Source organism: Vicugna pacos, chromosome 3, assembly GCF_048564905.1.
Source record: "Vicugna pacos chromosome 3, VicPac4, whole genome shotgun sequence".
NCBI classification, from domain to species: Eukaryota; Metazoa; Chordata; class Mammalia; order Artiodactyla; family Camelidae; genus Vicugna; species Vicugna pacos.
The window spans coordinates 6,031,745-6,058,918 of record NC_132989.1 but is presented as its reverse complement, the minus strand read 5'-3'; the positions used below and the strand labels follow the sequence as shown (position 1 = coordinate 6,058,918).

General features: G+C 37.7%; 2 protein-coding genes and 2 pseudogenes across 5 annotated transcripts in view; 1 reads left to right on the top strand and 3 right to left on the bottom strand.

The window, feature by feature from the left end:
* The window catches only part of LOC140690967 (olfactory receptor 2H2-like), an 88,190-nt gene that overhangs the window by 59,932 nt on the left and 1,084 nt on the right, over positions 1–27,174 (bottom strand). For 3 of the 4 annotated variants that reach the window (XR_012066388.1, XR_012066389.1, XM_072953331.1), the window contains exon 2: positions 18,352–18,425. The gene's annotated coding sequence lies outside the window, so the exon portion shown is untranslated. Of the gene's footprint in view, positions 1–18,351; positions 18,428–27,174 lie in introns of those variants that run through there. The other variant, XM_072953320.1, reaches the window with a different exon arrangement.
* LOC140690971 (olfactory receptor 2B11-like) overlaps positions 1–27,174 on the bottom strand; it is a 51,936-nt gene that overhangs the window by 23,849 nt on the left and 913 nt on the right. Inside the window, exon 2 of the mRNA XM_072953364.1 lies at positions 18,352–18,425. The gene's annotated coding sequence lies outside the window, so the exon portion shown is untranslated. The remainder of the gene's footprint in view (positions 1–18,351; positions 18,426–27,174) is intronic.
* Positions 2,635–3,579, top strand: LOC140689336 (putative olfactory receptor 2W6; annotated as a pseudogene).
* On the bottom strand, positions 24,240–25,154 carry LOC140690975 (olfactory receptor 2G2-like; annotated as a pseudogene).

The following is a 27,174-nucleotide window of genomic DNA, read 5'->3' as shown; positions in this document are numbered from 1 at the left end:
GTTTTGTTGTAGCAATGAGCCTTATTTCTGTATCTTTGGTCCTTTGTTGGATTTATAATTATATTTGTAATAGTTCTACTAGGGTTTATATCTATTAGGGCACCAGAATAAGGAGGTTCCCAATGCCGACCCGTACTCTAACTCCGCTTAAAAACAGAGCTACTGCATCCAATTCAGAAACAACTGAATGCACCAAATTCTAACAAACTGGACCTAAGACAGGTAGATTAGGAGAGATGATGTTCTGTTTGCTTCCTCACTCCTAGCTGGGCTGATCCCAGGGCATCCCCTGACCCTACATATGCACACACACATCATATCACCCTGTTTAATTTCCTCATGAAATAATAGCCAATTTGAACAGAAAACCTCTGTGTCGTTCTGTTTTATCACAGTGACAAATCAAGCATTGCAAGCCTTCCCTGGCGATGCTGAGAATGACCACAAGCTTCTCCCCAGCAAGTACTCATAATGTTTTTGTTAGGTCTGTAGGTGCAGGTGAGTGAAACAGTAACAAAAGACCAACTTGAAACAAGTTTAAATAGATACCAACAGGGGAAGAAGGCAGAGTGAACAAAACTTTTGAGCTAATGGGTAGGACTGGCCTTATGGACCTTGCTCCGGTATTGTCATTGAAATTGTTCACCTCTAACATGGTGATCCTCATACTCGGCCTGCCCACCTTGCAGGGCTGCTGTGAGGCTGGCCTGTAACTGTAAGTGTAAAAGCTCAGCAAAATATTTAACATATTGTAAATATGAAAAGAGTGATGATTGTTTAAGATGTGCTATATACCTGAAACAGACAAAAATAGCTCCACCATTTGGTATTGTTAACTCCCATTCGGCAGGTCCGCCTCTGTGGGTTCGTGGTGCAGGATTGGGTGTAATCTTTAGTCAGGGAATCAAGCCCAGTGCATTCATCAAGATTTTTAGGCCAAAGGTTTCAAAATTAGTGCATATTTATAGCATTAGGTGCTAAGTGAACTACTTCAGGTGTTTGAACAGCTCCATTCCTTTTTGATTTCCATTCTCAACATCTGTATTTCTTGCAACTTCATGGTTCTGAACTAAAGATGAGCTAAAATGCATGAAAAACTGGGTGCACTCATTTATGGTTGAAACGCTTGTTAGGTGAAACAAAGGAGAGCCTCTCAGTACTGGGCATAAGGCTGAGCATTGGGCCATCTTGGAATGAAAGAACAGCACATTGAGAAAATATCCCTTAGAGAAGATAAGTTATAAATAAATAAATGTGTTAAATTTGCAGTTTTGCCTGAGCAATCGGGCCCTGCATGGTGTTTGTAGCTGAGCAGTTTGTCTAGCCTTCTGTTGTTCTGAGATGCTTCCATTGATTATATTAAACTTGGCTGAAAGCTGTGACAGGTCTATGCATACAGAGGTGCAAGTTATTCTTCACAACCAACACCAGCAAAGCGTGTGTGGGAAGGCCTCCCTTTCGAGTGTTCGGTTGACCTAGTAAAGTCTTTGGTACTTGGCTGGCTACTTCTGATCATTTGCTGCCCTCTTTCATCTCTTCATGTGCCTGGCGCAGTAAATAGAAACTTACAACATTCCTGCCTGCAGCGCCAGCTGGATAGAGTTTATAACTTCTCCACTGTCAGGCTCGACCAGTGGTGACAGCGGCTGCACGAAGACATACATCCTTCAAAATGTTTCTGTGCCCTTGTTCTTACTGCTTCTTTCCTGTGTGTCGCCACGATGCTGTTGGCTATTACCGGAGCTGATACAAGCCTGAGTGAACACTGGTGCTATACTGTAAGGCAGAGCCCCTTCAAAGCCCTTGGCACAGACTGGAAACCACAAGAAGCTGAAATGTTCAGGGCATGTACCCGACGCCATGAGTCACATAGACACATGAGGTCTGGGTGGGGATGGAGAGAGGATCTAGCCTGCTCTCCAGCTTGCACAAGGAAAAGCCAAGCTATAGAGAGAAAAACTGGATTTCAGGCTACACGTTTGCAATTGTGCCTTTTATAACAGAGGCAGAATCCAGCCTATCTCAGCTCTTTCTTTTATGGTCAAAAGGTATTGTGTTTAAAGTCAATAAAACTGCATGTCATTAAGGAGTTTTCTGATGTACATTTGTGGATTCCTAGAGCATAATCCTACTATCCTTCTTCCTTCTTAGAACATATTTCTCTCAATATACCACATGTATACATTCTTACTTGTTACTTGAAAAAAAACCAAAACCAACCAAACAAACAAACAACACCAAAAAACCTCTCAGGTACAGCCGTCTCCCTATAATATAAAGTCTTCTATAGAGATTTCCCTGATCACTTGGAAATAATTTGCAAAACACTCAGCTTTTGAACAAATCTTTTAGAGAACTTTCACTTTCTCCTTTCTTTATCATTATATACATACATTATTCACCAAAGAGAACAACTCCTGAATAAATTCATCCTCTGCCTTCCAGGGGCATCAGGTACACTGCTTTGCACTTAATAGGTATCAAGAAGTGTGTACTAGAAAAGTAATAGAGGGGCAACTGACCTTCCTAACTTTACAGATCTGTAAATGGAAACTGGAGACTGCTGGGTACAGTCTTCATTTGCCATCTTTTCTAATTCTTTTTCTGTGTCTCCGTTAACAGCTGGTGAAGATTATGGAAAGAGACAATGACAGCTACCAACAGGCATTCATCCTGGTGGGCTTTTCTGGTCGGCCTCGACTGGAGAGAATTCTCTTTGCTTTTATCTTGGTCTTCTACATCCTGACCCTAGTGGGCAACACTGCCATCATCCTCTTGTCCATCATGGACTCCAGGCTCCATACACCCATGTACCTCTTTCTTGGGAACCTGTCTTTCTTGGACCTCTGCTTTACAACGAGCATTGTTCCCCAGCTGCTGTGGAACCTGTGGGGTCCAGAGAAGACCATCACTTACCATGGCTGTGAGGCCCAACTCTACATCTATATGGTGCTGGGCTCGACTGAGTGTGTTCTCCTGACTGTCATGTCCTATGACCGCTATGTGGCTGTCTGCCGGCCCCTGCACTACACTGTGGTCATGCACCCACATCTCTGCCTGTAGTTGGTGACTGTGGCCTGGTGCTGCGGCTTTCTGAACTCCTTTGTTATGTGTCCCCAGACGATGCATCTCTCTCGATGTGGGCGTCACAAGGTGGACCACTTTCTGTGTGAGATGCCTGCTCTGATTGCCATGTCCTGTGAAGACACCATGCTGGTGGAAGCATCTGCCTTTGCCCTGGGGGTCGCTCTTCTCCTGGTGCCCCTCTCCCTGATCCTCACCTCCTACGGCATGATCACGGCTGCTGTGCTGAGGATCAAATCAGCAGCAGGACGGAAGAAGGCCTTCCACACCTGCTCTTCTCACCTAACAGTGGTCATTCTCTTCTATGGAACCATCGTCTACATGTACCTGCAGCCAGCCAACAGCTACTCCCAAGATCAGGGCAAGTTCCTCACTCTCTTCTACACCATCGTCACTCCCAGTGTCAACCCCCTCATCTGTACTCTGAGGAACAAGGATGTGAAAGGAGCAATGAGGAAGCTCCTGGGGTGGGAGAAGGGGGCCAAGGAAACCTAAAAGAGAAATGTTAGGGCACTATAAGTTGATGTTCTGGATTCGCCCTCTTGTATATGTCTCAACCATGTGGAGAACTAACATTTAAAGAGCGAAGTGAACATGGAAACCACAATGCTTTTAAGTTTGACCCCATGTTCGGCTCCATGGATGTGAAGTGGTTTCCTTCTGTTTAAAGATGTGTGCTTTAGGAGATCTCTAATGTACTTTCATTTTATCCAACTTTGGGCTTAAATTTGCAACTGCAGGGGACCTCAGTACAGAACTAATTCAAATCACAGTCTGCAGACTATGTCATGAGATGCCAACTAAAAGTGAGGCAATGTGAGTGGCCTCCTCTTGAAGCTCCTTTAGTTATGACTTCAGTGGTTCTTCAGAAAGTGGCAAGTCAACCTCAGTAAAATCACCATTTGTTGTCCTAGATTGAGGTTGGTTCTCCATGACTAAGGAGTATTCTTTGGTTTGCTTTTGAAAAGGAAGAGTTTACTTAGAGTCATCTGTACCTTTTCCTTGACTTCCTCTCACAGCCAAAGTATTTACAAGGTAGTTGACTGGAGTTAGGAGTCCAAGACTTTGGAGACAAAAGTACAACTGAAAAACATTGGAATAGAATGAAGAACTTTGGTTTCCTTAGCAGATTGCTTTAATCAGCTGTAAATATTCCTCTTGAAAGAAAGCTGTTTTATATTCAATTACCACTATCTCAAAAAAACTTTTGATGGCCAAAGTTATTAGAATTGGAAGCTACTCAGAGCAGTATTACTGCAACTTGGTTTTGCATAAGACTCTTTAAGATATGAATTTCCAAGAACTCCTTAGATTTCTTGCATCAAAAACTCCAAGTATGGGTCTGTTTTTAAAAAGTTCTCTAGATATTACTGAGAGCCAGATTTGGAAATAATTGTTTTTGAAATAAACTTAGTCCAACTTCTTACATCAACTAGAAACCGTCCTAGAACATTCTGAATGGATGGCCACCTTTACTGGGCATGAATGATGCTGCAGACCAGGCATAGAGGGTGATGGCAACCATGTCCAGGTTTGGAACTGATGTTTCCTCTTACCAGTTATCTCTTGTTGTCTAGCTTTTTCATCTGTATTATGAGGCTAATAATACTTACTTTACAAAGTTGTAGTAGAAATTAAATAAGGTAAGGTATGACAAATATTAGACAAGTGATATCTCAATGATGTCTACTTTTCTTTTCATGGACCACAGCCATTGGCAATCTATTCCTTTAGGAATAGCTTCAGTTTTGTTATTTAGATCTTGCTTTTAGTAAAAATTGCCTTTAGTACTTTCCCACTCAATACTACAAGGAGAAAAATGCTTTTTCCTAGTTATAGGAAATACTCTTTGCTTGCTTCTTTTATATTAAATAAATAGAGTTCTTTATAAACTCCCAGAGGGCTCTGCTGCAAAATTTTGCGCCCTGGTATAAACGTAGGGTTTGGAGGTGGAGACCCAGGGTAAGTGTGCTGATTTTATATTGTTAGTAGATAATGTAAGTTCAGGCTTTGGGGATTATTAGGGGAGTAGAATCATAGACTATGACAGAGGCTGAATCTATGAAAACAATATATCCAGATGGAAACGGAAAAATTATTTCAAAGTCACTTTAGCTTGATGTTTTGGAGATACTAAGAATAAAGTAAAATTCGGTTGCTTCTATAATCTTCCCGTATTATATAGACGATCACAGGACATATGGAAGATAGGTTTTTTTACTCCATTTGCAAATGATGTGACAAAATTCAGAGAGGAAAGGAGTTGTTTAGAATTACAAGGCAAGAAAGTACCCAAGATAGTGCTCAGGATCTGTCAGACATGCCCAGTTTCTCACTGAGGTTTTCATTTCATCAGCTGATTCTTGTGACTTTAGGTTCTACGCAGTTAAAATCTGGACTATATAGTAGCCACTTGTTGTCTTTCCATTTGATAAAAACAAAATTTAAGTTTCCCTTTTAAGCTCAAGAAATCACCCATAGGGCATCATCTTGGAAATAAAAGATTGAAGAAATTTAGTCTATTGTTCTGAGCGCTAGTCCCTGTCTTTATTCTTATTCTTGCTGTGTCTCTGTGGCATGGCAACCACTGTTAGATCATCCACACACATATAATGAGTGTATTTCCTGCTGACCTGGACTAGGGCATTGGCAACAGCTGCAGACATCACTTCCCGAGAGGTTTATTCTTTCACCTAAAACCTCCTGTAGCCACCATATTTCTGTGATAAATCTACAATGGGTCAAGTCAACAAGTACTTATTAGACACACGTACATCCTGGAAATTCTAAGGAAATCAAAGAAATTGTCCTGGTTGCAGGATGTTCACTCATTCATACCATACCCCCTTAGATACACCACCACTCAGAACTGTGACATTTGTCCTAGCGTTGACACTGCAGTTATGGACACATTCTTCTTCACCAAAACCTCATCCTTGTATATAGTTAGTGGTGAATGGGAGTTTCATGAGATGGAGTGAGAAATCAGTCCATCCATAATCTGGCCAATGACCTCTGCACTAAGTCTCTACAGAGACTCAGGAAACTGACTCTCAGAGATGCTCCTCCAAAATGTCATCAGTTGGAAAGAAATCGGAATAAAGTACTAATACAATAAAATACAATATAACAAAAAGTAAAGTGAAGAGGAGAAGAGATGAAATGGTGATAAAAAGATTTGACCAGAGAGTTGAGTTAGAATACCTAGAAATTGTGGAATTCTGATAATCTGTAAGAATATTTGAAAATAGCAGAAAAAAAGTAATGGTGTATGGAAATAGATATTACACCCTGGGAAAGAGTTTGTCTACGGTGGTACAGGTAGAATAAGATTGACTGTAAATGGTCTTAAATCATGGATGATACAAAGGTTTCATGTGAAAAAGACACTAGCAAGGTAAAATTCTGCTGGAGTAATATTCACCTGGGACCAGCTGATACACCACGTGCTTGGTTTTTCATTGGAATGTGGTGTGATGTAAGGGCTGAGATCCCACTTTGCAGAATCACCTTTTGGACTTCCATAGTGACCCCTAGCTGAGGAGGCTTAATATTTAAAAAACAAGCAACCCAGTGAAAAAAATGGGCAGAAGACCTAAATAGAGATTTCTCTAAAGAAGACATTCAGATGGCTAACAGGCAACTGATGAGATGCTCACCATCGCTAATTATTAGAGAAATGCAAATCAAAACTACAATGAGGTATCACCTGACACCAGTTAGAATGGCCATCATTCAAAAGTCCACAAACAATAAATGCTGGAGAGGCTGTGGAGAAAAAGGAACACTCCCACACTGCTGGTGGGAATGTAAATTGCTGCAGCCACTATGGAGGACAGTATGGAAGTTCCTTAAAAAGACTAAAAACAGACTTACCATATGATCCAGCAGTCCCACTCCTGGGCATATAACCAGAGAAAACTAATTCAAGAAGACACCTGCACCCCAATGTTCAGAGCTGCACTATTTACAACAGCCAAGACATGGAAACAGCCAAAATGTCCAACGACAGGTGACTGGTTAAAGAAGTTGTGGCAACACACACACACACACACAAACACACACACACACACACACACACACACAGAGGACTACTACTCAGCTATAAAAAAGAGTAAATAATGCCATTTGCAGCAACATGGGTGGACCTGGAGACTGTCATTCTAACTGAAGTAAGACAGAAAGAGAAATAAAAATACCATATGATAGTATCACTTATCTGTGCAATTTAAAGAAAAAAAAACCCAAATGAACTTATTTACAAAACAGAAACAGACTCATATACATAGAAAACAAACTATGGTTACCAGGGAGAAAGGGGGTGGGAAGGGATAAATTGGGAGTTTGAGATTTTTCACATACTAACTACTATATATAAATTGATAAGCAACAAGTTCATGCTGTATGGGAACTCTATTCAATATCTGATAGTAACCTACAGTGAAAAAGAGTATGAAAAGGAATATATGTATGTATATGTACGATGAACCATGCTGTACACTGTAGACAACATTGTAAAGTGACTGTATTTCAATAAAAAGCAAACAACAAACACGGTAAGCTCATCACCTGTTTCTTTGTTGCTCTGTATTCTGGTTGTCATCAACTATTTATATTTTATAGTTTCCTGACAGCTCCTCTGGGCTTTATACACAGATTTTATAGTTGCATTTAAAGGAAAATACAGGGCAGAGTATGCTTACTTCATCTTACCCAGAACCAGAACCTTCCCTTCAGATTTTGAGGCTGGGTGTTAGTTCAGCCTTGTTGAACAGGATGTATAGGCTAGAAAGAGCAGGCACATAAGTTTGCTTGGTATTTTTTTAAATTATATTTTGCTCCATGTGAAGCAGGGATGTGAATGTGGAACCATTATTTGTTACATGCTCTGAGCTCCTTTTATTCGTCTATGTGCTTCAGTAAATAACAGAATGAATCAGGCAATGACATGTATCCAGATCACAGTCATTGAGAGTTGGACTGGGAGGTAAAAATCAGGGTTATCGATTGATAATATGACTGTGTCCCTATGAGACTTCTATTTTAGTACCAGTAGATGGAGTCAGTTCTCTTTAACAGGATGGATAGATTTGCTCAGGCAACATCAACAGCTAGACTGTTCTCCACAATGGCTCTCCTTTACCAGTTCTAGATCTTCAGAGACTTTGTGAGATTATGGAATCCAACACTTTCTGAATGAGGTAGAGGTACAGGAAGGCTGAGAGATGCCAATTTCACACAGCTCATTCCTGTTAGAGTGAGGAGCAGAAACAAGACTCCTGGCTGTCTGGGGTTGCTTTTTCCCATCATAAAGACATTCTTTACTCTGTCTGTCCCATGATACTGCTGGTTCAGTGGATCAAAGAGATTAACAGCTCATGTGAGTCCTACCATTGAGAGAGTCTGGACCTTGTGTGGACTTTCTCCTAGCTTTTCAAAATCAGTATGTGGAGATTCTGTCTCATTGCTTTGTTCTTTTGGGTGAGAAAAGGACTTTTTCAGCGGAGTATTTCTTTGAATTTCCAAGCCACGGACTTTTTGAGCAAAGACTATTCGCAGAATTTTCTAAAAAGTGGATGTAACAATCTGACCAAGTTTTTCCTTATTGTTAACACAAGTCATAGGAGTGATTTTCTTTTCGTTACCATACTGCACTTTCTCTGATAATATTTCTCTGAAATAATTTTTTCAAATATTTTGGACATTTTCCCTTACCTGGTAATTTAAGAATTCTATTCATTCATTCTCATCAAGCAAGACTGAGATTTGGTTTAAATAAATGATACTACATTCTCCAAAGGAATTTGTGAATGAGGGGGCTGGAAATAGAAGACCTATCTGATCCTTAGATATAATGAAGTTCTGAATCCCAAAGGAAGTTGGAACCAGAGATTAAAAGATGGGAACTGAATATAATAGGAAACCTAATTTGTCCATAGTCAAAGGGCTTATGAATGGTAGAGTGTGAATTGAATCCAAATCTACAGAGATGTAAAGTCTGGTTCTTTTCTGTTCTACCACTGGATGAAGATATACTGAGTTCTGTTGATTAGGGAGTGGAATAACAGCTTACAATAGTGCTTAAGACAGAAAAATTGTTGCACAACTGTTAGTTAAATACGTAACAGAAATGCTGCATTGTTTGCTTGTGAAAGGCAGAAAATTAAGTTTGTTTATATTGCTTGGTAATTAATTTTTTTCTTATTATAAGCACCACCTTCTCTTTCCTATTCAATGACCCTCTCTGGTCAATTTCTTTTGCCTTCCTCAAGACCCAAATAAAAATCTGTCTCCTCTCACCATTGTTCTATTCAGAATACGATTGTATTGTCTTTATTATTTCGCAGCATGGACCAAGTTTATAGAACATAATTTGCTTATTTTGGAAATCTTCTTTGGAATTGGTCCCAAGAATTAGGTAATTGTGTGTGCGAATGTTCAAGACAGCAACTCTCCCTCATGAATTTTCGTATGCCAAGCACTGAACGAATTGTTGACTATTGGGTCAGGGTTAAGGCTTGCTAATTTAAAGAGTTTGTACTTTTTTATTCCCCCTGTAAATGCAATGTAGCGTTCTTAAATACAAGAGAATTTGAATTTAAATACAATGGAAATGTTAGTCCAATTATTTTGTGACTCCAGGTAAGTAAGTGTTCAATCAGCCTTTTGTAATTAACCAATTAATGCTTAGGAAGGATTATTTCTTCTCTCATCTCTAAATTTGAATCATTTTAGTGATTGGTCTGAAGTGAAATAATTGCTTATACTATTTCCCTTTTTCTACATTCTTCACAAAAAATCTCTTGAGACCCGTTTCCCTGTAAGATATTTCTTTCATCTCTAGGGAATAGGAGGCGCCCTAAGGACTCAGGCAATTCAACAGCATAAACAAATTAAGCCTTACCAGGAAATCTACAGGGGCTTAATCATAGTTTCCTAACAACGTGAAACATTTAAAAATTCCTTCCAATGTAATATGTGACAGGAACACTGGGATGGGGTTGGGGATTAATATCAAAGACTCCCTTTTCTAGGGAGCAAGTAGAGGAAAGGTATTTCCTGGAGTGTCAGCATTTCATCCCCCTATTTCAGTGAGTGTGATGAGCTCACAGCCCCTTGTACTGAGTTTGTTGGACCTCTAAATACTTCCTTCTTCTGCTGGGTTGGTGTTTCAGAGGAAGTTAATTTTTTTTCTCCCCTCATTTTTAGGCTATACCTGGAAAGTAATGTAAAATCAAGTGCCAGTATCGACTTGGTCAAATAGTTTGACTATTTTCATTTTTGTTCCCTAGACATCTGCTATTTTAACTTTAAAATTAGGCTTCCCAGTTAACAGGTAATCAATTTTTTTCAGGAAGCCTTCTTACCTCAATGTCCTTGTTCCCCAAAGTTACCCTCCCAAGCTTCTCCACATTCATTAACTTCAGGATAAGCAGATGGGGGCAATCTCTTAAATTAAACTAAATGCTGCTATGAAAATAATCTGTATATGTTGTATTGCTGTTAGCACAAATTGAATCCATTAATTTCATTTATATAGCAATTATTCAAAGACCTATGCTTTGTACAATGTACAAAGTATGACCGAATCCTAACTTAAATGATTTTGCAGTTTGTTTTTCCTAAGAGGAGTATAGATCAAAGCATTTCCTTGATCAGTGCAATAGCTTACATTTCTTTTGGCCACCTCTAATTAGAGGACAACTTAATCAAGATGTCTAGGTGTTTCTTCTTGACTTTTGCTTTGTTTTTGTATCTGTGGACAAACCCATCTACCTTCTACACTCCTCTAATTTCCACTCATTATACCTCCGGATTTCTCCTTCTAAAACTGGAACCAGGACATTGTTAAATGTAGAAGAGAAAGATAAATGGCTGGCTGTTCTTGGCCTGCCAACATAATAGGATAAACAAGACGTCAGCTGCTGGCTTTTGTCACCCGTTAACTTAGCTGAAGCTTTTCTTCAAGATCTTGGTGAAGACAAAGGCAACCTCTGGGCTGTGGGCCTCGAGCATGTGCCATACCTCGGTAATTGTTTGTCTTTCTGGAGAAATGCCCTGGCTCCCCATGACTACCACTTGTCCCCTTAGTACAAGGGGATGACTCTGGGAAGGGAACTTCATCAATCTGGGGACAATCTCTCAACCCAGACCTACCCATTATCTCTTCTGAGAATTTGACGCAGGTCAGTATAAATGGATGATATTGCTGCGGTGATGACGAATTGTTTCCTAAAAAGACTTGTGGACAGATGTACGTCATTTGAGATCATGGGCTCCCAGAACAGTGTCCAAGAACACCGATGCTTTTGTAAGTTTTAGCATAATCTAATGAATCTTATCTTCTAAAAATTATTTCATTATTTTTTCCCAACATATTTTCTGACTTTCATCAAAATATTTGCGTATTTTAAAATACAAGTATTTCAGGGAATGCTCTTTAAAACCCTGTGATATAATTGTTAAAGTTCCCTTATAAGATGAAATCAATTCTCATGTTTATACACAGGTCTTGGGGTGTGTGGGTCTATGTTTCAGATCCTATGATAAAGGGCATCAATCCCTCTTGCAGTCTTACAGATCTAACTAATAAGCCATCACTATAATGGATAATCAGGGAGGTCTATTGTTAGGCAAAAGTATTTTTCAAGTGTGTAATAAACTTTCTAGATTTCTACACATTTTTCTCAATATTTAGCAGTCTCTGTGAGAACATGAATTCAAAAAAAACTTGAGTGTTTTGAACAACCAGTGCAAACTAATATAGTATTCACATTAATATAGTATTCAGAGAGTCCTGACAAAGAGCAAATCTGGTTATTATTAACCCTGTTCTGTGGTGGAGGAAATGTGGGTACAAAGAACAAAAATTCATTCAAGGAACCATCCTCAGGCAGATGTGATTGCTAAGATACGGTAACTTGCCTTGGGTGACTTAGACTCTCAGTACCATTTCCAGTGCCCAATTTGTTACAACAAATGTCGGACAATTCTGAGGCTCCTCAGGCTGCCATGACTGGCTTCCTTGGGAAGCATCTGTCATCTGGGAAATGTGCAGATTATCTTTCTTCCAAATTTGGTCCATTTCCTGAGCTCACAAAGGTCTTTTTCCCTCATTTAGTTCTCCTACCCCATTTTACTTTCCTTTTTTTCCCAGCTTTATTGAGAAATCATTGGCTTGCATCAATGTAAAAGTTGAAGGTATACAGCAGGATGGTTTGATTTATAGAGATCGTGAAATGATTAGCACAAAAAGTTCAGCTAACATCCATCTTCTCGTATAGATACAATTAAAAGAAAGAAGAAGAGAAAAAAGGAAAAAAAATCTTTGTGTTGAGAACCCTTAGGATTTATCCTCTTAACCACTTTCCTATACGTCATAGAGCAGTGTCAGCTGTAGTCATCATGTTGAAAATTACATCCCTAATACTTACCTATTTTATAACTTTAAGTTTGTAACTTTTGACCACATTCCTCCAATTTCCTCTCTCACTGCTCTCCACTTCTGATGACCGCAAGTCTGATCTTTTTTTCTATGATCGATTTACTTTTATTATTTATTTATTTTAAAAAATTTAAATATATATTTATTGAAGTACAGTGAATTTACAATGTAGTGTCAATTTTTGGTGTACAGCACAATGCTTCATTCATATAGGAAGATACATATATTCATTTTCATATTCTTTTTCACCATAAGTTACTACAAGATATTGAATATAGTTCCCTGTGCTATACAGTATAAACTAGTTGTTTATGGTATATGTAGTAGTTAGCATCTGCAAATCTCGAACTCCCAATTTATCGTTTTCCACCCCCTTACCCGCTGGTAACCATAAGTTTGCTTTCTATGTCTGTGAGTCTGTTTTGTAGATTAGTTCATTTGTATCCTTTTTTTCCTTTTCTTTTCTTTATTTTTTTTTTAAGGTTTCACATATGAGTGATATCATATGGTATTTTTCTTTCTCTTTCTGGCTTACTTCACTTAGAATGATGATCTCCAGGTCCATTCATGCTGCTGCAAATGGCATTATTTTTTATGGCTGAGTAGTATTCCATTATATAAATATACCACAACTTCATTATTCAGTCATCTGTTGATGGACATTTAGGTTGCTTCCAAGTCTTGGCTATTGTCAACAGTGCTGCTGTGAATACTGGGGCACATGTATCTTTTTCAATTAGAGCTCCCTCTGGATATATGCTCAGGAGTGGGATTGCAGAATCATATGATAAGTCTATTGAGTATTTTTGGCTTCTTTGTTAATTATTAGTTGACTTTATATGCTTCGGGTTGTTTCTAGGCTTGGGATTCTGTTCCATTAGTCTTTTTGTCTGTTTTTAAGCCAGTACCACACTGCTTTGATGACTACAGCTTTATTGCATAGCTTGAAATCAGAAAGTGTGATACCTCCTGCTTTGTTATTTTTTTCTCAGAATTTCTTTGGCATTTGGGTTCTTTTGTGATTTCAATTAAATTTTAGGAGCTTTTTTTTTTTTTAACTTCTGTAAAAAAAAAAATGCCGTTGGAACCTTGGTGGTGTTTGTACTGAATGTATACATGACTTTTTGTAGTATTGATGTTTTAACAATATTAACCCTTCCAGTCCATGCACACAAGATACTTTTCCATTTATTTGTTTTCTTCTGTTTCTTTGACCAATTTCTTACCATTTTCAACATAAAGATCTTTTACCTCCTCAGTTAAATTTATTTCTAAGTACTTTATTGTTTTTGATGTTATGATAAATGGGATCAATTTTTAAACTTTTTTCAGAGTATAGAAATGCTACTGGTTTTTGTATGTTAATTTCCTATTCTGCAAATTTACTGAATTTATTGATAAGATCTATTGGGTTAGCCTATATAGTCAGGCTATGAAGTAGCTAGCTTGAGTTTAGTGGCCGCATTATACAAAAAAAAAAAAAAAAAAAAAGAAAAGAAAAGAAAAGAAAAAGAAATGCTCAGAGGGTAAGCTCCTACAACCTGCGAGTGGCCTAACTTGCAATCTGGGGAACAGGGTCACACAAAAGGCAGAATCAGTTAGCCCAACTAGTCAGGTTAAGAGAATAAGAGCAAGCAAGATGGAGAAAGATTCACACGTTTTTTATATATATATATATATATATATATATATATATATATATATATATATATATAAATAAATATATGTTTATATATATATTATATAAATGTTACATATTTATATATATATACATGTCATATATATATACATATATATATATATGTCATCTGCAAATAGAGACAATTTTATTCCTTTTTTCCCCCAATTCTGAAACTTTTTCTTTCTTTTTCTTGCCTGACTGCTCTAGCTAGGACTTTCAATACTATATTGAAGAGAAGTGGCAAGAGTGGGCACCCTGGTCGTCTTCCTGATCTTAGAAGAAAATCTTTCACCACTGAGTATAATGTTAGCTGAGGGCTTTTCATATATGGGGTTTATCATGTTGAGATATGTTCCTTCTATGCCAAATTTGTTAGTAGTTTTTATTATGAATAGATGTTAAATGTTAACAACTTTTCTGTATCTATTGAGATAATCACATGATATATTTCTTTCATGATATTAATGTGATGTACCACTTTAATTGATTTGCATATGTTGAATCATCCTTGCATCCCAGGGATAAGTCACACTGGATCTTGGTAAATGACCCATTTAATGTGCTGCTGAATTTGGTTTACTAGTACTTTTGTTGAAAGTGTGTGTGTGTGTTCATTAGAAATGTTGACCTGCAGTCTTCTTCTCTCATAGTGCTCTCCTCTGGTTTTGGTATAAGAATAATGCTAATAAATTAATGAGTTGGGAGTGTTCCCTCCTCTTAGATACTCCCACCCCTTTTTCTACACCACCACCACTATTTAAAAATGCTACCATTTGACTGTCACAGGACAAGAATATGTGAACTATGAGCCAGAGATAAGCTAAGGGCCACTAGACAAGGCAGCCAGGTAGAAACAGTAAATAATGAGGACATGTGAAGTGGGAAAAGTTCCTCTAAACCTTTGCCAAGGTAATTATATAAACGGAATCTTCCCCCTGGGTGAAGCTTCTGGCAGACACCCACTTGCACTGTAGCAGGTTTATAAATAACCCTAAAAATATTGATTGTTTATGAAAAAGAATAAGAACAATATTAGGACTCAGTACCTTGCTGAGGTCATCTTAGGTCCAACAACTTTTTGTGTTCATGGACCTAATTTTCAGTTAACCCAGCAGTGATTAGACTCAGGAAGCATACTTATACTAACCAAATCTCCAGGCAGTTGGTTGATAAGACAATACTATTTATTAGCTGAGGAGTGAATGGGCCCCAAGGAGGGCTAAAATGTTGTCATTTAGGGTACAGCATTTATGCCATTAGGTGGAAAGCAAGGATGGCAGAACAGGATGTTAGATGACCCAAGGTGCATTAGGTAAGTCTGCCACCTACGATGAGAACTGCCATGCCAATGAAGGGGGACTACTTCTTTTTTGCCTATTTCTAAAAATGCACATGGGGATTCTTAAGCTCCCACTCTCCCTTTTCTAAATTCCATACAAACAACTAGTGTGACCCTTTTGACATCACAGATTTTGGCTTAGTACCTTTACAATACCAGGTGTTGGGGCTCGGACAAAACAGTTAGTAAATACATAGAATAAATACTGAATGACTTAATAAAAGCATAAAACTTAAATGTTCTCACCAAAAGAAAAAAGATAAATACATAAGGCGATAGGTGTTATAACTAACTATATGGAGGGAATTTTTTCATTATATACCTATATATATGTATATTTACCATGATGTATACTTTAAATATCTTATAGTTCTGTATGTCAATTATTTCCCAATAAAGCTGAAATTATTTACACACATATATAATAAAACAAATTTGGAAGAAGAAAGTAGGGAAAAAGGTATATACATGAGGTTGGTAACTATTATTGTCTGCGAGTGGATGGGATTATGGAATTTATATTCTTTAATTGTCTTTGCTTTCTTGTTTTTCTGCAACAAACATGCACATGTTCTTATGATAAGGATGGTTAAATAATTAACAAACTAACTGAATAAAAAGCCCTTGTCTTCGGGGCATCCCTCTTGAGCCAATAATAAGAAAGGAAAATAAAATGGCTGTTCCTTTATGTGTGGTGATTACAAATCACATGTTAAGTTTCATTACAAAGTGTTTTTTTTTTAGATGTAGTTAAAGATTCTCATACTGGAAAAAAAATTGCTTGTGTCCATGTTACAACTTCTGAGCGTGCAGTTGGTGCTGACCCAGCTTAGCTCTAGGTATGTATTTTCACTATGATCTGTAGATATGCTGCACTTATAACAGTCTATTCCTTAAGCGTTTCACTACAATTTTCAAGTTCATATATGAAAACTCTATATCTAATTGTTATTTGCATATGCCTTCGTATCAGGCAATAACTCTTTTCTGAGTCTATAACTACCCTTCTGATTGGACCACAATTGGACATGCTCTGCATGCGGACAGAACAACTGTGGGAAACCACATTATATATATATATATATAATGGTTACTTTCTAAATTATATTACTTTCTAAATTATATTATACTTTCTAAATTATATTTAGAAAGTAAGTGAAAAAAAGTTGATTAAGGAATATGCTTGAGTAACTTGCATAGAAAGCAATGAAAAGGGAAAAAACAGAGTTATTAAGAAAGACAGACAAAGGACATGAAAAAATCAGAAACACAATACCCTAAAGTTCTCACAATAAATTTTCTTAACATCAAAAGCTCACAGTTTAACACTATGAAAGCTAATATTTAAGCTAAATAATCATTCTTACAGTTGCCTTATGAATATATGTAACATAATCCACAATGAAGACATGTCACTGTTAGATTTTCAGACTCCAAGTTAAATAAACACAGAAAAAGCAAACATGTTGGTAACGCAAAGTTTATGACATTTACCAGTTATTAAGCTTTAATGAAAACTTCGATTATGTATAGAATAGAAACCTTACTCATTATATCCTCTAACTTACTGCTGTAAAACTGCCATCAGTAAGTAGGAAATTAGGTGAAACAAGATGCCAAAATTTCAATTGGAGATTATTAAATGTATCATTTTTTTAAATCCTAAGCATGAAAATATGAGAATTTTATAGTTAAACACTCTTTTTAAACAAGACAAAATAAGAAAAGAACAGGTAAGTAAGTTAGAAAAATACCAGAAAATAAAACTTGAAAAAAGTAACATTTTACATAAATTAACAAAATTAATTCTGAATAGTAATAAAACATCCCTTTAAAAACATAGAAAAGACTCTAATAGCATAATAAAGATAAAAATTCAAAATTAACAAGTAGATAATTTTGGAAATATTTCAGAAACATCTTCATCAAGTTTACTTCACAAAGAAATTTTCAAAAAACCCCCAGCAAATTAACAAGTTATATTGTAAGTAATGTCTCCTTTATTACAAAACTGTAAAACATCTGTACTGAAAAATACCATCATTAAAGTTTTTAACTAAAGTAGAAATATATTTGTAAACAAAGACACATTTCTTTAAATACACAGACACATCATGGAAAGAATCAGGTTGTCTAGTTGTGATTGAATGACTCACGCTAATAATTGTCCCTTCCACCAATACCTAACGAGTGTCTTCCAAGGTTCAACCAACCTTCCCTTCCAGCTCCCTGACAAATGCTGACTATGCTCCCTTGCAATTCCATTTCTTCTTTCTGTGCCCCCAGCACACTATGGTATATGGTCCACTGTATGAAGCTAGTATTTGGATTTGGCAGCTGAAAAGATCTCCTGACATGGGCACTTTTGGTCCCTTTGTTTTGAGCCAATCCACCATGATGACATGGGACATCCCACTGGATAGGGTCCTCTACATCCTCGAAGGTAATGCTGTGTCCCTACAGCTACCTACCACCTTTAAAAACCATTGATTATCTGTACTACCCACAAAAAAATAAGGTACTCATAGTCGATGGTGTCTTGGCTTGTAACCCAGTCAGTGTTGTCACTTGCAGTCCAATCATCTATCCAAACAGCCATCTTCTGGGTGGTTTCATATTATACTGATTATTCATGCCACCCTCAGAGAACAAGATGCACCTCCAGCCCGTCTACCTTAAAGTATGGAAAACTCCTGGGTGTTGTCATATCACACTGTGTCCAGCCTGACTGTAATAAAAAAACTTTGATAAAACCCCTCCCCCTGCTTTTGCTGAACATTCCCCTCAGCACCTCACACTCACCTGTTCACAGAATTCCAGCTCCAGTGTCACATCTCCAGTTTCCTCTTCTCAGCTGGCCCCATCAGGAACACCACCTGTATCAACAAATGTTGTAACTCTCATATTTTGCCTTCTTCTCTAACACTCACATTTTTTTTTCCTCTTTGAAAATATCTTGCATCTATTATTTCACTGTGTGATTATAGGGTGGGATTTCAAAGTGCTATCATAGTGTTGAGCCCATGAATTATTATTCTCCTTAAAATACCTTCTGGTATACAAATGTTGCTATACACCATTCAACTTTCTACTCTATTTTGGTAGATTCTTTTTTTTTTTCATTTGTAACATCCAATAACAAAACACAAAAATTAGTTTATTTTTAAATAAAGGAAACACAACTTTCTTATACAAATAGAATAGGAATAACTCTAGGCTAAAGGTCACAAATACTGTCAGCTAACTACCTGTACCTTTTAAAAACAACAAAAATTGCACTCAAAAATAAATTTTACATTGAGCTCAAATGTCCTTTCAGAATAAGGAGATTTCAGGACGTACCATGAGAGGAAGTAGCATGCTGATACGAAAAACAAGCATTTTAATTGTCTATGGGGTCATTCAGCTCCAGAGCAGACCAGAAAACTGAGACTGCAATTAAATAAAGGGGTAGCAGAGTGGTAAGTGAAGAAGTGAGGCATATGCTAATCTTTCAGAAATGAATTTCTGGAAATTTATTTGTAGTCAAAAGTAAGACCAGTTGGTTGAGCAGATAATGTATATCTTGATATTATTCCCTTTTAAGTCAGTAAGATGGTTTCTAGATCTTGGCAAGATATTTCAGAAATGTGTGTCACTGCAAAAATATTTGGGTCAGGGGACTGTTTTTTTTTTTCCATTTTGAAGAATACAGAAAGCTTCCATTAAACCCATTTGTTTCTGCCTTTGAATAGGGAAGATATTAAGCATCAAAAAGGAAAAAGAAAGAAAGAAGGAAGGAAGGAAGAAAAAAAGGAGCCAAGGCAATTTTATGAGAAAGAAAATTTTCTGGAATAATCAGAGACAACATGAAAAGATTAATTTGAAATCCAGTCTTCACACGTCTGTTTCTTTAATTTCATAGTTTGCTCTATCTGCAATAAAACATACAATCTAGTCAGACGAGATGAGATGCTGGTCCAATGACAGCAGCTGGTGCCTCCTGTCAATGTACCTGTTTCAGGACAAGAACATGAATTCTAGCCTCCGGAATTACTTCCTTGTCCACACTATCTCCAGCAGCCTGTGTCTTGAGGGTAAATAAGTAAGTGTTCAGTTTAAGATCAAGAAAAAGCAAACTAGGGAACCAAATGTGAGGTTTCAAGGAAAGGAAGTATTCAGGATGTTGTTAAGTCTGACTTCACACTGACTACCACCCAAACCAATGTCATTATGCCCAGAAAATAATACCTAATCTTCTCCCCCTACCTGAAAGAGGATGCAAGAATGTTGAAACTATCTTTGGAAGTTTGGTGCACAAATGAAATTTGATCTTCAGTTATGACTAAAAAGTTATCACAATGGCTACAGAGCTGCTTCTCTGGAAGATGAATCTCTCTGCAACAGCTCTAAAACATGTTGCTCTTGGTCCATGCAGTTTGTGGTACAACATGAAAATATGCATCCTGAATAATGGAAAAATTAAATGTTTTCTAAACCAGGTCCTGGGGCTTGCACAGTAATGTATCAGAAGAAAGTGAGCTACCCCTAGTGACCCCACTTCTTAAAAAAAATAACTTGAAAGAGAGAAACCTCATTGACTTACTTCCTCCATAACGAGATGGCTTATGCTAGGAAACAAACAATAGACTTTGTTAATGTGGCATCATCATGTCCCCAGAAGGGTACAAGAATTACATTTCCTCTATGGAAAATATGGGACACATTAAAATGTCCATAAGATCTCAGACCATGATCACGAAAAAATGCCTTGCAATCTTTCTCTCTCTTACTTAAGGATTTATGCAGTAAGATATCAGGAGCTTACCTTGGCACTTTACAAAACATTTGCCAATTAAAATTCATCCCGATTACCCCTTTATAATTCTTGCATAAGGCAACAGAAAAATACTATCATTCAGTAATTACAGAGACTTCAGAGAAATTACAGTAATTCAGAAAAATAACCTCATGAGTAAATTTCTTGAATAATTGGCCCAGAATATCAAGGTGGCTGAAGACTGAGTTCCAATTGAACAACAAATACCAGGCATTATTGTACTGCTCTGTTCTCACTATAGTAAAATGCCACTTGGAATTTTTGAGCAAATTAATCATGTTCTTATTTCTCTTTTCTACCCTTATAGTACTTCACATGTTCTATAGAAGAAAAAAATTGCTGCTTTATTGTCATTCAGAATTGGAGAGCCCCCATTTTTCCTTGATTATCTAAGTCTGATCCTGCTTACCAAAAATTTCCAGATTCCACATCCTGCATATTAAGTTGTTTTATACTGGTCTCAGCCTATCAACAGTTAACACTTTGGCTGGACCAGAGATTATAGTAGTTATAATGCTTGCAAAACACCCTTCAGTGGGGTGGGGAGGATATAGCTCAGTGATAGAGTGCATGCTTAGCATGCATGAGGTCCTGGGTTCAATTCCAAGTACCTCCATAAATAAATAAATTTAAAAAAAAACTTATAGCTTTCCCCTCAAAAGAAATAAAAATTAAAAACAAATTAAAACCTTCAGCAATCATCAGGAAACTTTGAAAAAAAAAGTTTTATGACTGACAAGACCTGAAAATTACACAACACACCTGGGGCCACATGATGCGGTGGGGTGAGGGGACAGCAGTGGGCCTGAGGTTCTACTCTTGTTAGGCGCAAGGTTGGAGACCTAGGATTTCTTGGATTCACACTTTTTTTAATTGAGGTATAGTCAGCTTATAAGTTGTGTCAATTTCTGATGTACAGCAGAATTCTTCAGTCATACGTGTACATATATTCATTTTCACATTTCTTTTCTCCGTAAGTTACAAGATACTGAATATATTTCCTTGTGCTATACAGTATACGCTTGCTTATCTATTTTATATACACCAGTCAGCATCTGCAAATCTCAAACTCCCAATTTATCCCTTCCCACCCCCCTCCCCTCTGGCAACCACAAGTCTGTATTCTATGTTTGTGAGTCTGTTTCTGTTTCATATATGTTCATTTGCCATTTTTTTTTAGATTCCACATATGAGTGACATCATATGGTATTTTTCTTTCTCTTTCTGGCTTACTTCACTTAGAATGACATTCTCCAGGGACATCCATGTTGCTGCAAATGGCGCTATTTTATCATTTTTCCTGGCTGAGTAGTATTCCATTGTATAAATATACTACACCTTCTTTATCCAGTCATCTGTTGATGGACATTCACGTTGTTTCCATGTCTTGGCTATTGGTAAATAGTGCTGCTATGAACATTGGGGTGCAAGTGTCTTTGAATTAGGATTCCCTCTGGATATCTGTGGATTTTTGAAGGACAGCCATTCTGATTGGTGTCAGGTGATACTTCATTGTAGTTTTGATTTGCGTTTCTCTGATAATTTGTGATATTGAACATTTTTTCATGTGCCTATTAGTCATTTATACGTCTTCATTGGAGAATTGCTTCTTGTTTAGGTCTTCTGTCCATTTTTGGATTGGGTTGTTTGTTCAGTTCACTCTTTGTTGGTGAATTTAAACCATTAGAGCCAGAATTTGAAGTGCCAGAAGATTTGGGGAAAAAGATCTAACCAGGAGCCCAAAATGTCAGTGACTGAAATGAACTAAAATCTCTAAAACAAAGGTGCCTCAGTGGGAGAAGGTGGCCTGACTGATTACCTTGTCAAGTGGCTGGCAACATGTCTGTTGGAGAGAGCCATCTTTGAGGTGGATTCCCCATTGAAATGGATCCCCCATTGAATCAAACCACAAATCAGGCACTCACATTACAAAAGAGAGAAAAAACCTGTCAGTGCGTGTGCTCCATAAACTGATTTTCCTTTCCTATATATTTTTCTAAATTATTAAGCCCCAGTTTACTTGGAGTTCAGAGATGTTTGTGCTCTCCTCAGCATGAGGGAGAACATTCTATTTCCAACCATATCCTGCTAGGTGTATATATATATAAATCTTCTAATGATTTTTTTAAAAAATGTCCTCCCTGTCACTTAAAATATATCACTTGAAAACTATTTGGCTTCTGCTATAAGCTGTCAGCCCCTTTAAAACTCACTCATGGATTCTTTCCTTTCTTATACACATATTAACATATTTGTGATTTAGCAAATAACAATATAAACTCTTTCCTCTTTCTTCAGGGTGGGGTGCTACTGCCTAGATGATGTTGTTTAGCAACCGTATCAGTTTAATATCAAAAATCCAAACATTATAAAAACACATAACCATTAATATTAACACTTCTTTGAGACAGATTTGATTCTACAATCAATATGCTGAAAGTGAGGGGTTTTCTCCCTAATGTCTTCTATTGTTTGCCAATAGATACCATCACAGAGGGAAAATCTCCCAGTCGACTGAGTTGGACCATTAGCATATAAAAGTGTGGGTGCTGTTTTGTTCACATCTGCATCTTCAATGCCTCAGTAATTGTTAATAAACAAATGCATTTCATAAAGGAGATAAGACAAACATAAGATCCATGATGCACTAAAAATTGCATGTACCTAGCAACATCCAACATGATAAAAAGGTATAAGGGAAAATGTATTTCATTCACTTAAATAAATATCTTCTGTCTAGTAAGGAGATCATCTTATAACAGTGCACTGGTGGTAGAAAATTAAAATGGAAAGAAGTGGTTAGACTAGAGAGATAGCTAAAAGGTAAAATCCACAGGACTGTGTCTAGGTTACGTACAGCAGGAGAAATAGGAGACAGGAGTTGGGATGATGTATGTTCCATTTTGTGATACTGGGAATAGTGTGGGAAAAGAAACAAAATCAGGGAGCTTTCGATTTAGTTTGGATGTGCTGATTTGGGGTTGTTTTAATACACCCAGGTGGAGAAGTGAAATACATAGTTGAACATAGACTATGAAATATCTGTGTTGGAACAGAAATCTGGGAGTCACCTGTGTAAACACTTTAAACTGTGATGACTCCAAAAACCTACTAAGGAAAGAAATACAAAAAATCAGAAACTTGCTAGCAGGAGGGAAAACGCAGCAATACAGGTGAGCTCAGTGTATAATGGGAGTCACCCAGGGGAACTTCCCACAAGCTGAGGGGTCATGGAATCCATGGCTAGTTGTAAGAATAATGCCACTGACATTTATGTTTTGCTCTTTCTTTTAAGAGCAACAGGTCAAAATATCTCTATGTCTGCAAAAGAAAAATTACAATTATACCCATATAGCATATGGTTATACCTACTAAATAAATTGATTTTATGAATAAACTTTATACACAATAAAACGTCTAGAATAATCTAATTTTAGTTTGGGTTGCTCAATATTATGCAGCCCAGTTTATAGATAACATACAGGTTATGCAAATTGTACAGGTCACACAGATGTTATGTGGTGGAATGGGTATTCAAACTCAGGTCCGTCCAAGTGGAAAATTCAAACTCTGTTTAAAATTTTTTCTACTAAAACTCACTTATAAAATTATGAACATGACCAAATCATTTACTGAGTCATTATCCATTAATCAGTTGAAATAACTCTCTTCTAAATGTCTTTTAATAATCATGTCCCACTGAATCATAAAGTTATCCTCAGAATGTTCTTTTGTTTTTTAAAATATTTTGGAGGGAGGGAAGTAATTAGGTTTATTTATTTGTGTGTTTAATAGAGGTACTGGGGATTGAACCCAGGACCTCGGGCATGCTAGGCATGCACTTTACCACTGAGCTATACCCTTCCCCTCCTCAGAATTTTTTCAGTGCTGCCTTCACTTCCTTATTTCTCAGAATATAGATAAGGGGGTTAAGTATGGGGGTCACCACAGTGTAGAAGAGGGACACAAACTTATCCTGGTCCTTGGATCTCCTCTTGGCTGGCTGCAGATACATGAAGATAATGGTTCCATAGAAGACGATCACCACCGTCAGGTGGGAGGAGCAGGTTCCAAATGCTTTACGTCATCCAATGGCTGACTTTATCTTTAGAACTGCTTGGGTGATGTGCCCGTAGGATATCAGGATGAGCGACAAGGGCACCACCAGGAATAAGACGCTAGCCACAAAGAGCTCTGCCTGGTTGAAGGCGGTGTCCACACAAGCCAACCTGATGAGCACAGGAACCTCACAGAAGAAATGATCCACATGGCGATGCCCACAGAAGGGCAGCTGCAGGGTGAGAGTGGACTGTATGAGGGTGGTTGCCAGACCACTGAGCCACGCCATAGATGCCAGGATGTGACAGAGCCGAGGGTGCATGACAGAGGCGTAATGCAGAGGACGACAGACTGCGACATAGCGATCGTAGGACATCACAGCCAAAAGGACACACTCTGTGGATCCCAGGGCAAGGGAGACATAGAGCTGAACCACACAGCCTCCATACGTGATAGACTTATCTGGACCCCCCAGGTTGACTAGAAGCTGAGGAATAATACTGCTGGTGACGCAAAGGTCCAGTAATGAGAGATGGGAGAGGAAAAAGTACATGGGATTGTGGAGTTTAGAGTCCAAGAGGGATACTAGGATGATGGCAGCATTGCCGAGGAGTGTCATGAGGTAAAGGGACATGATTACCCCAAAGAGAACCAGTTCCAACTGAGGTCGGTCAGAAAAACCTACCAGAATGAACCCAGAGAAGGTGCTGTCATTAGTCCACAGCATTACTCTCACTTTGATTACTCACTCCAGAGTGATTAAATCACATTAAACAGAAACTGCAAGGATTTAAACAGAACTGTAAGGATTTCCCTGGCAGTTAAGATCTGGATGTTGAGAAGTAAATTTGTAAACAGTTAAAGAGAAAAGGTCAAAGCAGAGAATCCTGGTGTGTGATATCGTTGATTATCTCATGAAGTGGCATTCCTGTTCTCATTGATCATATGTTTTCCAACTACCTTGAGGATGAAATAAAAGCTAAAATGCATTAACACTGAGATTTCTCACACATTTTCCTCAATATAATTTTTTATATAAAGGTAATGGAATTTCACAGGAAATACAGGAATTACAAACACCATAGTACATTCTCACAGTCTACCAAATGGATACATAAATAAGGCAGGAACGTGATAAAACATGTGCGAGTATGCATCTTATGATCAGTGTAAGCGGTTCACTGTGAGGATGCAAAGTTGGGAGAGGAATCTATAGAGGAGAAGGTTTGGAATGTATTCACCTTGCTCTTAAAGATATGAGAAGGACAGCAATCCAAGACCAATGAATTTCTTGATAGTAAGAAACAAATATAGAAATGGAGAGTATATAGTAGGGTTTTATTTTAAAAAAGGAAAAAGAAACTAAATTGGAAGCATGATTATTTCATATATTAACTACGCCACATAACAGGATACGATACTTACAAGGTAAATTTGAGTCACTGCTTTAAGGAACACAAACATCAGTAGATATCACTTGGATAGCAGAGGCCTTGTAGGACGGCTTTGGTTTTGTTTGAATTTTCCTTTTCAAGATAAATATGCTTGCACAGTATATAATAATTTAAAACCAAAGAAACTCTAGTCCAGAAACTCTGTACACAGCCAATGCAAAGTAGACAATCACAATTAGAGACTGAATGTAATATCAATAGAATGCAAGAAATGCTGCAGAGGGCTCAGTGAAAATCATTAACATTTAACTCCCAACAGGATTTTGAGACAATAAACAGGAAGAAGCAAAGATTGTTGAAATTTTACATATGATGAAATAAGGAGATTAAGTGGTTAAAAACCATGTGCATCCATTTATTTCCAAGCCAGCTGAAGCCAGGAAGAATCAGACTGATCATTTCTACAACTGAGAACCATTGTTTCGACATTCTTCTTGTCTTTAGGACTTTAACCCAGAGTCCCACTCAATCTGTGACACATTAACACTAGCTACTCATTTGACACCATACACAATTTACAGTATCTAATGTCCCACATGCAGGTGCCAGAAAGAAGAGTTGCCCAGCTTAGATTTACGTTCCTTCCTCTGCAGGGGACTGCATGGGCATCACTGTGCCCATCCAAGACTAACTGCACGATTAATACTGTCACATATAGTCCCTGAGTTAACGAGTTCCCTTGTGATGTGATTAACTCCAGGGATTCTGGGCAACAGGAGCCAGCGACAAAGGGCAAACAAATTAACACTGGAGGACAAAAATGAGGCCAGGGGAAGTCAAGCAGCTGGCCTGCTGGCCACAGAGCCAAGTGCAATGAAAATTAAAGTTCCACTATTGGGGACCTCTTCCAATTGAATTTTGTGATTTTCTTTCCACTTCTCCTGTCCTTTTCTCTTAACTTTATGTATATGGAGTGGTTGCGGGGGTAGGAAAGAGAGAAATTGTTATAATTACACAAACACAAAAATACACTAAGTGAGAATAAAAATATTTTGCAACTTAGAGCAGAGGACACTGTTCAGCAGGTAGATGCCTGAATACCTGGAGGGATCCTCAACAGGAGGAAACCACATGTTCTCAAGGAATCTTTTTTTCCTTAGTTATAGGGAGCACAGAGGATATGGGCCCAAGGGTAAAGAAACTGCTTTTCTGACAATCTTGCCATCCACCCCTAATATATGACACAAAGAAAGATTAAACAGAAAGACATATACAACAAAAATGAAATAAAAATAGCTGATAAAAAATAATGATGCCAGTCCTACAGTTTATGGAACTAAGTTAAGAAATAGA